Source organism: Poeciliopsis prolifica, unplaced genomic scaffold (genome assembly GCF_027474105.1).
Source record: "Poeciliopsis prolifica strain line A6 unplaced genomic scaffold, Auburn_PproV2 SCAFFOLD182, whole genome shotgun sequence".
Classification (NCBI taxonomy): Eukaryota; Metazoa; Chordata; class Actinopteri; order Cyprinodontiformes; family Poeciliidae; genus Poeciliopsis; species Poeciliopsis prolifica.
In genome coordinates this window covers 17,501-30,000 of record NW_026562557.1, presented here as the reverse complement: position 1 = coordinate 30,000, position 12,500 = coordinate 17,501, and the positions used below count along the sequence as shown (strand labels likewise).

Genomic DNA, 12,500 nt, shown 5'->3' with positions numbered 1-12,500 from the left:
GCCGACAGGTGAGAGAGGCACAGTGGGCGAGGGAGAGGAAACATTAACCATAGAATTGGAAAATCTAACAAGACAAAAATATAAGGACAACATAAATAAGAAGCATAAACTAGGTTGATCTGATCAAAATGATTTATCACTTAACTATTCAAGATAATAGTTTATCATTCTAAATGGAAAAAAACAGAAGCACCGAAGATCCTGACAGATTCAGGCGATCAAACAGTTCCATTTTTTATCAAAGGGTTTTTACTCCGACTGAGATTTCACTTCAGCTGAATGAAAATGGTGGAACGCAGCAGGTCATGAGGCGTTCAGGCTCCGCTCTCTGTGAAATACATTCACTTTCTGGAAGATAGTCCACATATCAGCACATGAAGCTGGCTTCTTTTAAAAAGTGTGGGCTCTGAGGAGAGGCTGACGCCCGATTGGAGGAGCAGATGGACACATGAAACGTCACAAACTCACTTCAGGAAAACCTCAGCAAAGTTTGTTTTTCTGGATTTTGTCCAGATGAATTGTGACGTTAATCACTAAAGCTTGTTTGGAAACGTTCATAGAGTTTGGGTTGAGGGTAACTGAGCCATCGTTAAGCTGCTGAAGCATAAAAATGAAGGAAGAGCAACTGATGGAGGCTGGAGGTCGGACTGACTGGAAACATTTTCTATTGGCAGTGAAGACGAGGAGGAAGAGGAGGAAGTGGAGGAAGAAAAAAGTTGTTCACAGGTTGAAATCCCACAAGGGCTTCTGAGTGAAAACGGGAAAAATGGGAAAACCTGCAGGACCATGTTACATCGACTGGAAAGGAAAACGCATCAGAGCTGCAGGAGAAGAGGAGGATGAAGAGCGGAATTGCTCTGAATCCTGCAGACGTGAAACAAACCAAAACCTGAGCAAAAACATCATCTTCCAAACAAGACGGGTTTTATTAGTTCAATATACATAAAAAAACGAGCCAGTTAAAATTACAGTTGGATGGAAATTAAAGTTAAACCCATTCAGGTTCTGCTATGACTGACTGAGATGAGAATTGATTCTGTGCAGATGAAGTGAACGTGGTAAAAGCTGCCAGGTGAGTCTGTCCAGAGGCTCAGAACTAAACATTTCAGCAGCTGAACCAGAAAAACATCCTGAAGAAAACAAACGTACATTTAGTCAAAAACCAACATCAAATCATCCCCAAGATTGTTGGTTGGTGCTCCAGTCATAATGGCCAGCTGTGCTAGCATGGTATGTTAGCCAGCTGTGCTAGCATGGTGTGTTAGCCAGCTGTGCTAGCATGGTGTGTTAGCCAGCTGTGCTAGCATGGTGTGTTAGCCAGCTGTGCTAGCATGGTGTACTAGCCGGCTGTGCTAGCATGGTGTGTTAGCCAGCTGTGCTAGCATGGTGTGTTAGCCAGCTGTGCTAGCATGGTGTGTTAGCCAGCTGTGCTAGCATGGTGTACTAGCCGGCTGTGCTAGCATGGTGTGTTAGCCAGCTGTGCTAGCATGGTGTGTTAGCCAGCTGTGCTAGCATGGTGTGTTAGCCAGCTGTGCTAGCATGGTGTACTAGCCGGCTGTGCTAGCATGGTGTGTTAGCCAGCTGTGCTAGCATGGTGTACTAGCCGGCTGTGCTAGCATGGTGTGTTAGCCAGCTGTGCTAGCATGGTGTGTTAGCCAGCTGTGCTAGCATGGTGTGTTAGCCAGCTGTGCTAGCATGGTGTACTAGCCGGCTGTCTCACCTGTTTGGTCATGGAGTCGATGAGGCGGACGTAAAGATCCTGTTCGGTTCGGATTCCTGAAAACACAAAAACCAAAAACAGATAAATGAAACCAAACGCTCTGGGAGTCGACACAGCATGAACACATGAATATGTGATGAATCCGCATGTCCTACAACAACTGAGTCCTAATAACATTTTGTAACAAAATACTACAACAATTTGCAAGGTGCCGTGTTGTTGTTGTGTTGCCGTGTTGTTGCTGTGTGTTGCTGTGTTGTTGTTGTGTTGTTGCCGTTGTGTTGCTGTGTTGTGTTGCTGTGTGTTGTTGTTGTGTTGCTGTGTGTTGTTGTTGTGTTGCTGTGTTGTGTTGCTGTGTTTGTTGTGTTGCCGTGTTGTTGCTGTGTGTTGCTGTGTGTTGCTGTTGTGTTGCTGTGTTGTTGCTGTATGTTGTTGTTGTGTTGCTGTGTGTTGCTGTGTGTTGTTGTTGTGTTGCTGTGTGTTGCTGTGTTGTTGCTGTGTGTGTTGTTGTGTTGCCGTGTTGTTGCCATGTTGTGTTGCTGTGTGTTGCTGTGTGTTGTTGTTGTGTTGCTGTGTTGTTGCTGTGTGTTGTTGTTGTGTTGCTGTGTGTTGTTGTTGTGTTGCTGTGTTGTTGTTGTGTTGCTGTGTGTTGCTGTGTGTTGTTGTTGTGTTGCTGTGTGTTGCTGTGTTGTTGCTGTGTGTGTTTTGTTGTGTTGCCGTGTTGTTGCCATGTTGTGTTGTTGTGTGTTGTTGTGTGTTGTTGTGTTGTTGTGTTGTTGTTGTGTGTTGTTGTTGTGTTGCTGTGTTGTTGTTGTGTTGTTGCCGTGTTGTGTTGCCGTGTTGTGTTGCTGTGTTGTTGCTGTGTGTTGTTGTGTGTTGCCGTGTTGTTGCTGTGTGTTGTTGTGTGTTGCTGTGTGTTGTTGTTGTGTTGCTGTGTGTTGTTGTTGTGTTGCTGTGTGTTTGTTGTGTGTTGTTGTGTTGTTGTGTGTTGTTGTTGTGTTGTTGTTGTGTTGTTGTTGTGTTGTTGCCGTGTTGTGTTGCTGTGTTGTGTTGCCGTGTTGTGTTGCCGTGTTGTGTGTTGCCGTGTTGTGTTGTTGTGTGTTGTTGTGTTGTTGTTGTGTTGTTGTGTTGTTGTGTGTTGTTGTGTGTTGTTGTGTGTTTTTGTTGTGTTGTTGTGTGTTGTTGTTGTGTTGTTGTTGTGTTGTTGTTGTGTTGTTGCCGTGTTGTGTTGCTGTGTTGTGTTGCCGTGTTGTGTTGCCGTGTTGTGTTGCTGTGTGTTGTTGTTGTGTTGTTGTTGTGTTGTTGTGTTGTTGTTGTGTGTTGTTGTGTGTTGTTGTTGTGTTGCTGTGTTGTGTTGTTGTGTTGCCGTGTTGTGTTGCTGTGTGTTGTTGTTGTGTTGTTGTTGTGTTGTTGTTGTGTTGTTGCCGTGTTGTGTTGCTGTGTTGTGTTGCCGTGTTGTGTTGCCGTGTTGTGTTGCTGTGTTGTTGCTGTGTTGTTGTTGTGTTGCCGTGTTGTTGCTGTGTGTTGTTGTTGTGTTGCTGTGTGTTGTTGTTGTGTTGTTGTGTGTTGTTGTTGTGTTGTTGTTGTGTTGTTGTTGTGTTGTTGTGTTGTGTTGTTGTGTGTTGTTGTTGTGTTGTTGTGTGTTGTTGTTGTGTTGTTGTTGTGTTGTTGTTGTGTTGTTGCCATGTTGTGTTGCTGTGTGTTTTGTTGTGTTTGCTGTGTGTTGCTGTGTGTTGTTGTGTTGTTGTTGTGTTGTTGCCATGTTGTGTTGCTGTGTGTTGCTGTGTGTTGTTGTGTGTTGCTGTGTGTTGTTGTTGTGTTGCTGTGTGTTGTTGTTGTGTTGTTGTGTGTTGCTGTGTGTTGTTGTGTGTTGCTGTGTTTGTTGTTGTGTTGTTGTTGTGTTGTTGCCTTGTTGTGTTGCTGTGTTTTGTTGTTGTGTTGCTGTGTTGTGTTGCTGTGTTGTGTTGCTGTGTGTTGCTGTGTGTTGCTGTGTGTTGCCCTCTCTCCCCTGCAGCATCAGCGATGCTGCAGCATCAGCGATGCTGCAGCATCGGGTTCATCATTATTTCTAGCGGCCGCCTCTCCGTTGCTCTCCCCCCCGTTGCCTCCACCAGATCGCGGAATCTTCGCTCTCAGACAAATTAAATATCAATCAGGATTGCTTGTGTTTTATTAGCGATGCATCGGGGCGTAAATGTGACACAAACGCGACATGGGGCGGAAGAGGAAAATTGCCGGCAACACCTGTTAGCGGCGCGGCGCCTCTAATTGTACTGGAAGAAATGGGTTTGCGCTGCCTCGTAGTTCGGGCCGTTTCTTCTTCTCTGCTTTCTAATTGACATGATTCACTCCTCGCTCTGCAGCCTAAATGGCGTCTATCCATCCCGGTTGCAGATGAGGTCAATTACCTCCGTACCACGCTAATCCGCCGCTGCGTATTAAGGGGATTTATTGGCCTGAGGGAAAACGCTCCTTTACGTCCCACTTTATGCGGGTCTTCTGCGGGGGTCTGGACCCGGCCGGCGCGGGCCGAGCCGAGTGTTTCCAATCAGCCCGGGAACCCCGCCACCACGCCACGGACGGACCGGACCGCTCCGCTCCGTCACACATTCCAGATGTCTGCAGCTTATAATGAGAAACTTTTTCCAGACTTTATACTGCACAGCTGAGGTGACCTTTAATACGCATCTTAAATCATGTGAGTCGCACTGCCTCACCTGGGAAAACGGCAATCATTAACTCGACTTCATCAATCCATGCTGCAAATCTCAGCTGCTCAAAAAGGCTGAATTGGGCTTAATGTGGTTCAGCCAGAAGGTTCAGTTTGTTCAGCAGAAACCAAAGATAAAAACCCGTCTGAGGTTCTTTCAGGAATCTGCAGTTTGTAGAAACCTGAGGTCAGACAGAAACCAGGAGAACCAGCCGCCGGTCGACAGAGGAACCGCCAGCATCCCTCCAACTGCTCTGATGATCTGACTGGATCAAAACCAACCCATCAGAACTTTCCTGATGGGTTGGGTCACCAGCTCATAGAAAAGTCTTCAAACATGTTCACAACACGGAAGAGCTTAGACCTCACACAAAGCCAGTTGGTTGTGGTTTTGGACATCCAGAGGGACGGTGGGAGACACCTGGACTGACAGGGTCAGAGTTTGACCTCGGCACAGAGGCCCCAGTCCTCGACTCCGCCATCGCGGGTTCGAGTCCTGGCCTGTTGACTTTTGCCTCAGGTTTTCCCCTCAACCCCTTCCAGTCAAAGTAAGACCATTAAAGCCAGAAATCCTGAAAAATCATCTGATGCGTTGAACCTCCTGTGGTCTTTGTGTTTCGCTCAGGAGCAGGAAGGCAGACGTCACGTCAGACAGCCGAGAAGAGTGATTGTCCCGTCAGCAGGGGCGCTGCATGGGGGGACATGTTTGGACAAGGGCTCCTGACCAATGGGCCCCACAAAATAGTGTTGGTTGGAAAAATTTTGAAAAAATGGGGTCCTGTCAATTACATAATTAATCATATTGTGTTTTCTAAAATTTCTTTCAGCAGTACAAGTTAAATGTTCCCCCTCCCAGACCAAAACATATTTCTCCTGAAGCTCCCGGATCTGCAGGAAACGTCTCCGTCCTGCTTGACCATGTTCAGCAGCAGTTGGTAGAAAACGACGACAGTGGCTGTTAGTGTGCCGTGTTTATAACCTACATAACCCAAACCCAACATACAGGCTTTCTCTCTCTCTATATATATATATATATATATATATATATATATATATATATATATATATAATATATATATATATATATATATATATATATATATATATATACAGTTAGGGCCAGAAATATTTGGACAATGACACAGGTTTTGTTATTTTAGCTGTTGACAAAAATATGTTCAGAAATACAATTTATATATAATATGGGCTGAAAGTGCACACTCCCAACTGCAATATGAGAGTTTCCACATCCAAATCGGAGAAAGGGTTTAGGAATCATAGCTCTGTAATGCAGAGCCTCCTCTTTTTCAAGGGACCAAAAGTAATTGGACAATGGACTCTAAAGGCTGCAAGTAACTCAAAAGGCCTTTCCCTCGTTAACCTGTAATCAAGTAAGTAGTTAAAAGGTCTGGGTTGTTTCCAGGTGTGTGGTTTTGCATTTGGAAGCTGTTGCTGTGACCAGACAACATGCGGTCAAAGGAGCTCTCAATTGAGGTGAGGCAGAACATCCTGAGACTGAAAAAAAGGAAAAAATCCATCAGAGAGATAGCAGACATGCTTGGAGTAGCAAAATCAACAGTCTGGTACATTCTGAGGAAAAAGGAATTGACTGGTGAGCTTGGGAACTCAAAAAGGCCTGGGCGTACACGGAAGACAACAGTGGTGGATGATCGCCGCATACTTTCTTTGGTGAAGAAGAACCCGTTCACAACATCAACTGAGGTCCAGAACACTCTCAGAGAAGTAGGTGTATCTGTCTCTAAGTCAACAGTAAAGAGAAGACTCCATGAAAGCAAATACAAAGGGTTCACATGTAGATGCAAACCATTCATCAATTCCAAAAATAGACAGGCCAGAGTTAATTTGCCCAAAAACACCTCAAGAAGCCAGCCCAGTTCTGGAAAAGTATTCTATGGACAGATGAGACAAAGATCAACCTGTACCAGAATGATGGGAAGAAAAAAGTTTGGAGAAGAAAGGGAACGGCACATGATCCAAGGCACACCACATCCTCTGTAAAACATGGTGGAGGCAACGTGATGGCAAGGGCATGCATGGCTTTCAATGGCACTGGGTCACTTGTGTTTATTGATGACATAACAGCAGACAAGAGTAGCCGGATGAATTCTGAAGTGTACCGGGATATACTGTCAGCCCAGATTCAGCCAAATGCTGCAAAGTTGATCGGACAGCGCTTCACAGTACCGATGGACAATGACCCCAAGCATACAGCCAAAGCTACCCAGGAGTTCATGAGAGCAAAAAGGTGGAATATTCTGCAATGGCCAAGTCAATCACCAGATCTTAACCCAATTGAGCATGCATTTCACTTGCTCAAATCCAGACTTCAGACGGAAAGACCCACTAACAAGCAAGACCTGAAGGCTGCGGCTGTAAAGGCCTGGCAAAGCATTAAGAAGGAGGAAACCCAGCGTTTGGTGATGTCCATGGGTTCCAGACTTAAGGCAGTGATTGCCTCCAAAGGATTTGCAACAAAATATTGAGAAAAAACTTTTTTGTTTGGGTTATGTTTTATGTCCAATTACTTTTGAGCTCCTAAAATGTGGAGTGTTTGTAAACAAATGTGTACAATTCCTACATTTTCTATCACATATTTTTGTTCAACCCTTTAAATTAAACGTTACAATCTGCACTTGAATTCTGTTGTAGAGGTTTCATTTCAAATCCAATGCGGTGGCATGCAGAGCCCAACTCACAAATATTGTGTTACTGTCCAAATATTTCTGGCCCTAACTGTATATAGAGTCCAGTCCAGAATATGGACTGGAAACCCCGAGATCAAAGTGGGAAACACCCCCAAAGGAGGTGGAGAACGCCAGAGCTAAGATCCTGTGGGACTTCCAGATCCAGACAGACAAAATGGTAATGGCGAACCAACCAGACATTGTCGTAGTGGATAAACATCAGAGAAAAGCCGTTGTGGTAGATGTAGCAATACCAAGTGATTGCAACATCAGGAAAAAGGAGAAACTGGAGAAATACCAGGGCCTCAGGGAAGAACTGGAGAGGGACTGGAAGGTGAAGACCACAGTGGTGCCTGTGGTCATCGGGGCCCTCGGGCAGTAACCCCCAAACTGGAGCAGTGGCTACAACAGATCCCAGGAACAACATCAGACATCTCAGTCCAGAAATGTGCAGCAGTCCTTGGCACAGCCAAGATACTGCAGGACCCTCAAGCTCCCAGGCCTCTGGTAGAGGACCCGAGCTCAGAGGATAAGAACCACCCGCGGTGGGTGAGGCCAGACAGAAACCAGGAGAAACCTGCAGTCTGTAGAAACCTGAGGATTGCTTTATTTATTCCCTTTATTTTTTACTCAAAAAAATAAAGGGAACACTCAAACAACACAATGTAACTCCAAGTAAATCAAACTTCTGTGAAATCAAACCATATCATACCTACTCTAACCCTAATCTTTTGACAGTGTAATAAAACTGAATGAAAAATGTTTAAGGGAAAATATCAATCAAACAGTTATAATAATCTGTGACCTGCTACAGTTAAGACTAACAACAACATTTTAAGTTTTGACAATTGAAGCCTATTATGACATATTTATGACAAAAGATGATTCATTGTTAATGTCAAGTTGTCATAAAGACATTTTGAATAAATGCATTAAAAGTGTCATTATTTACTGAATGACACTTTATGACAACAATCATAAATATTAATGAAACTTATTCATAAACATGAATAAGTTCCCAAAAACTGAGATTCAGAACGACATCCTGTTATTCCAGGAAGTTATTGCTGTGGTGCTTCATGCAGACGGTGAGTTTCAACACAAACTGACATCTGAAACAGTCAGAGTGGATTTCCACAGCAGAACCCGACCAGAACCACCATCCATGAAGACTTGACTTAACAGAGAAATTCAGAAAAATATACAGGTCCACAGAACCAGAACCAAAGCTTGATTAAAACGATTCACTCGTTCTGGACCCGGTTCCGGCTGGTTCTGCTGGACTTACCGTTGCTGTAGAGCAGCTGGAGGCGGTAGTGGATCCCGTTGTTGGTCTTTTCTCCGTTATATTCCTGCCAAACAGAAGCAGAATTCCTGCTGTAAATATCTGACACCAAGTCTGCACCATGTCAGGGTCTGGGTTCAGGGTCAAGGGTCAAGGTCATGGTTACTGATCAGATGAGTGACACTGAGGAATCAGCTCTTATGGAAACCATGTTCTCTGAGATTTGGCAAAATTGATGTAATGGAGCCTGCAGGAATTCCTGCAGTGGGAAAAACGTGCTTCAGACGACCGATCTGACGAGAACCTGGAAAAATGAATTAACGGAGTCGATGTTGGGACTCCCTTCATGCAGCCTGGACCAGTTTCTGTCCCTCAGATCCGGTGGGAGCTGGTTCATCAGATGAAGCAACATCGACAGAGTTGGATATATTTGGATACTGCTGTCCTTTCCCTGCCTTCCTGACCTTCTGCTCTCCTTCGTCACAACATTTATTCCCCGTTTTATTTCTCTCCTCTGGCGTCAGAGCCTCACCGCTCGGCCGTGCGGTGCCAAGCGTGCCTGTGAGCGTTGGCCCAGTCCCATCGCGTTGGGCCGAGAGACTAGAGGTCAAACCCGAGGTGAGCGAGTGGGCGGACAAAGTCGGTGCCAGCTGGCGGAAGATCAGAGAACAAACAGCTCGACCCTCCCTGGATGTTACGGTGACTCGTTTCACTGAGAGGCAGCAGAGAAACGTTCACACTGATGGGAAAACGTCAAGATTCCTTTACAGTTAGGAAAACTGAAGGTTGCACCAATCGGCCAGGAAAATCCAGTGTAGGGTCGGTTTCGTCTAAATGGTCCTGATGCAGCTCCTCACAGACTCCTCTGCAGGTCTGCTGGGCTTTCTGCCTCAAAATGTCACAAGTTCTGGAAGTTTTGGGCCCTTCAAAACATTTCAGCAGAAGCCAAGTAACATCATCCTGCTGCATTCAGGAACACGGAGCTGGACCTAGAGCTCCTGAAATAACCTGAATGTTTGACCCAAAGACTCACACCGGCCTCACCAGCTCACCTTCATCCCCAAACCCCGGGGATCCAGGGAACGCGTATGAGTAATATAGAGGCATGGTGGACCTGGGTCAATCATAACCTGGGTCCTGGGGAACAGCAGAAGTTGCCAGATAATGTTCAGAAATGCAGCATGAAGTCCAATCAGTGAATCTGAAGTTACCTTGTCTTTCTCCACAAAGTCTATGTAGGAGGTCCGCTCAATCTCCACAGGCTGGCCCTGCCGGTCGTACAGCGCCAGCACAAAGTGGAAGAAGTTGGACTTTCTCAGGTTGGAGGGAGGCTGCTTCTCAAAGTGGGCCCGGGCCAGTCCAACGCCGCTGAAACACACAACAACAGTCTGAGGGTCTCATCAAACATGGCAGACCTGCAGCTAGAATCAGTAGCTCTCTGGGTTTCATCCTGGGTTCAGGTCTGACAAATCTGCAGGTTTAATTCAACAGAGCACAAGGTCTGGTTCTGGATGCGTCCTGCTTCGACGCGCCGTGAATGGATCACCGAGTTTTCTAGAACATGCAGGACGGCCGACTGCCTGGAGAAAACTAGGACTCATCTTCATCATGACGACTCTGACGGTCATCTCATTTTCACTTTGACATCAGCAAACGTGTCTCTACATGAAGTCGGCTAATTGTGAAATTATGTGTGATTCTACATGAAAACTCTGAGAAACACAAAGAAAACATTCATCACAGGCGATAAGGGGGATTTAGTTAGGAGAGACTGTAGATCCAACAGAGACTTTGTTTATTATTACTGGAAATGGATCTGGTCCAATTAAATGACATCAAGTCAGGTAATGTTGTCTTTTCTGACGCTCCTGAACGCACCTGGAACAGACAGTCGCTGAACCAACTTTGGGCCAATCAGAGCAGAGCTTGCTGTTTTAAAGTCACAGAGATTTTTACAGTGAAAAAAGTTGAATTTAATCTCAAGAAACCAAACAGATTTTTTACAGATTCACACTTAGTTCAAAAATGAGAGAAGAAACAGAACATTTATCAATTTTACAAAAATTCAACTGATGCAAAAATCAGCATCTGAAAAAAATGTAAATCTGAAAATTAAACTCCGTAAGCAAATATTTCTCTTCTTATTAATGATGTAAAATCACAGGGGTCAGAGGTCATTACTGCAGTGATTTAAAGCCTGTGTAAAATGAGCTTCAGGTCGATGTTCCCACAGGACGTGACCTCTGACCTTCACTGGCAGGAACTCAGAACCAACAGGGGAAAACAGCAGCTAAATATTTTCACATCAATCTCATTTCCTAAAACACTTCATGATCAATAAAACGCCAGATCACGGAGAAATATTTATTCATGCTGTGGGTTTGTTTTCAGAAAGTTGCCGGCCGGTTCTCCGTTGCCTCCCGGCTCGGGGGCGTTTTCCCCAGACGGCAGATTAATACAGCCCTGACCTTTCTGAGCCTCCATTACTGATGCTTAATGCCTCATTTGCAGGCCGGTTTGTCGAGAGCGAATTCTCCCGACTCCCAGCGTTCGGCCCGCCGGACACGGAGTGGAGAGGCTGCGGAGGAACTCCAGGCGGAGCGGCGCTCAGGTGTGTTTGGCCCTTTTAGTGGAGCCTCGCTGGGAATAAGAGCCGCCGAGTGTCGAGATAAAAATAACAGCAGCAGAAAGACGGCGGCCATGACTTCAACACTTTGGCCATCAAATGAAATCAATGTGTTCCTGTGTGAAAAAGCAGCTTCACACCTGTCTGCCAGTACAACCAGCAGCCACACTGGAAACAATGGGAGCAATACATCCTTAAACATCTGGGAGGAAATTGGCTCTGCTGCAATCATAAATCATGACGGTTATTTCTATAAAATATGCTGAAGCAGGTCTCAGGTAAATCTGAACGGTTCCTGTTTATTATTCTGCTGAGGAGAAAAAAACGCTTCAGTGACACTAAAGTTCAAGTTTGACAATAAATCCAGGTTTTTATCATTTCTTTAAGATTTATTATGAAATGAAATGATCAGACTTATTACTTATTAATAAATAAGTCTATGTATGAGAACATCCAGATCAGATAATTAGTGAGGAAGAGACCAATATTAAAAATAATAACTTATTATTATTAGGCAGAGAACAGCAGATGTTGTTCCTGCTTCACTGACACATTTAGCTAAATTTCTTCTTTTTCATCTTTTATAAACGGCCCACATTCACAAATGTTTCTCTGCAGCGCAGACTTGTCCCAACATGGCTGCAGTTCAGTTCAGGTGAAGCTTCAGGCGACTGATGATAAATCATCCCGTGATTTATCATCAGTTGCCAGGAATCAACGTTGATGACGAATCCAGATTTTCAGGGACAACAGGAAGATCGTCACTGTGCGACACGTTGAGGTTACAGGAGAACCACCCGGTTCTGATCAGGGTCATCAGAATCCTGAGAACGGATCAGAAATAACAACTAAGGCAGTTCATCGTTTCCTGACCGTTCCTTTGATCCTCCATCAAGCTGGTCCAATCTGACACCAGAACCAAAGGAGACCAGAGGAAACGAGCCGACCCGGTCCGGCATCAAACCTCAACCCTGCTCCCGTCAGACCCGGCTTCAGAGCCGGTCCAGTAGAACTCAGCTGGGCCCAAACAAGGCTCAGTCTGAAGAAACCAGCAGAGCATCTGGTCAAGATCACTCCTTCTGACCAGCAGAGGGCGACAGTGGAGAGGAAGAACTCCCCTTTAACATGAGGAAAGCTCCAGCAGAACCAGAACCACAACCAGGCTCAGTTAGGAGTAAACATGTCACTATGTAGGTCACATGGTGGTTCTGACCCATTCTCAGATTACGGATGTCTCAGTTTTTCTTCTCAGGATTTCCAGGGATCCCTGACAGATCATCGTTTTCTCTGCTGATCCTGAGAGAAATCTAGTGAATGTCCAGATCAGACGGAACTTCCTGAAGGACCGGTGCGGACGTGTCCACAGTCAGTCTGTCCTGAAGGGTTCAGTCCCCACCGATATTCCCTGAACCTTTTTCTTCATCTTCCTGCATCGATGTAACTCGGCAGCAGCT

General features: G+C 45.3%; 1 pseudogene; it reads right to left on the bottom strand.

Moving 5' to 3' along the window:
* Positions 1–12,500, bottom strand: part of LOC129356635 (transcription factor COE3-like) — a 99,707-nt pseudogene that overhangs the window by 76,172 nt on the left and 11,035 nt on the right.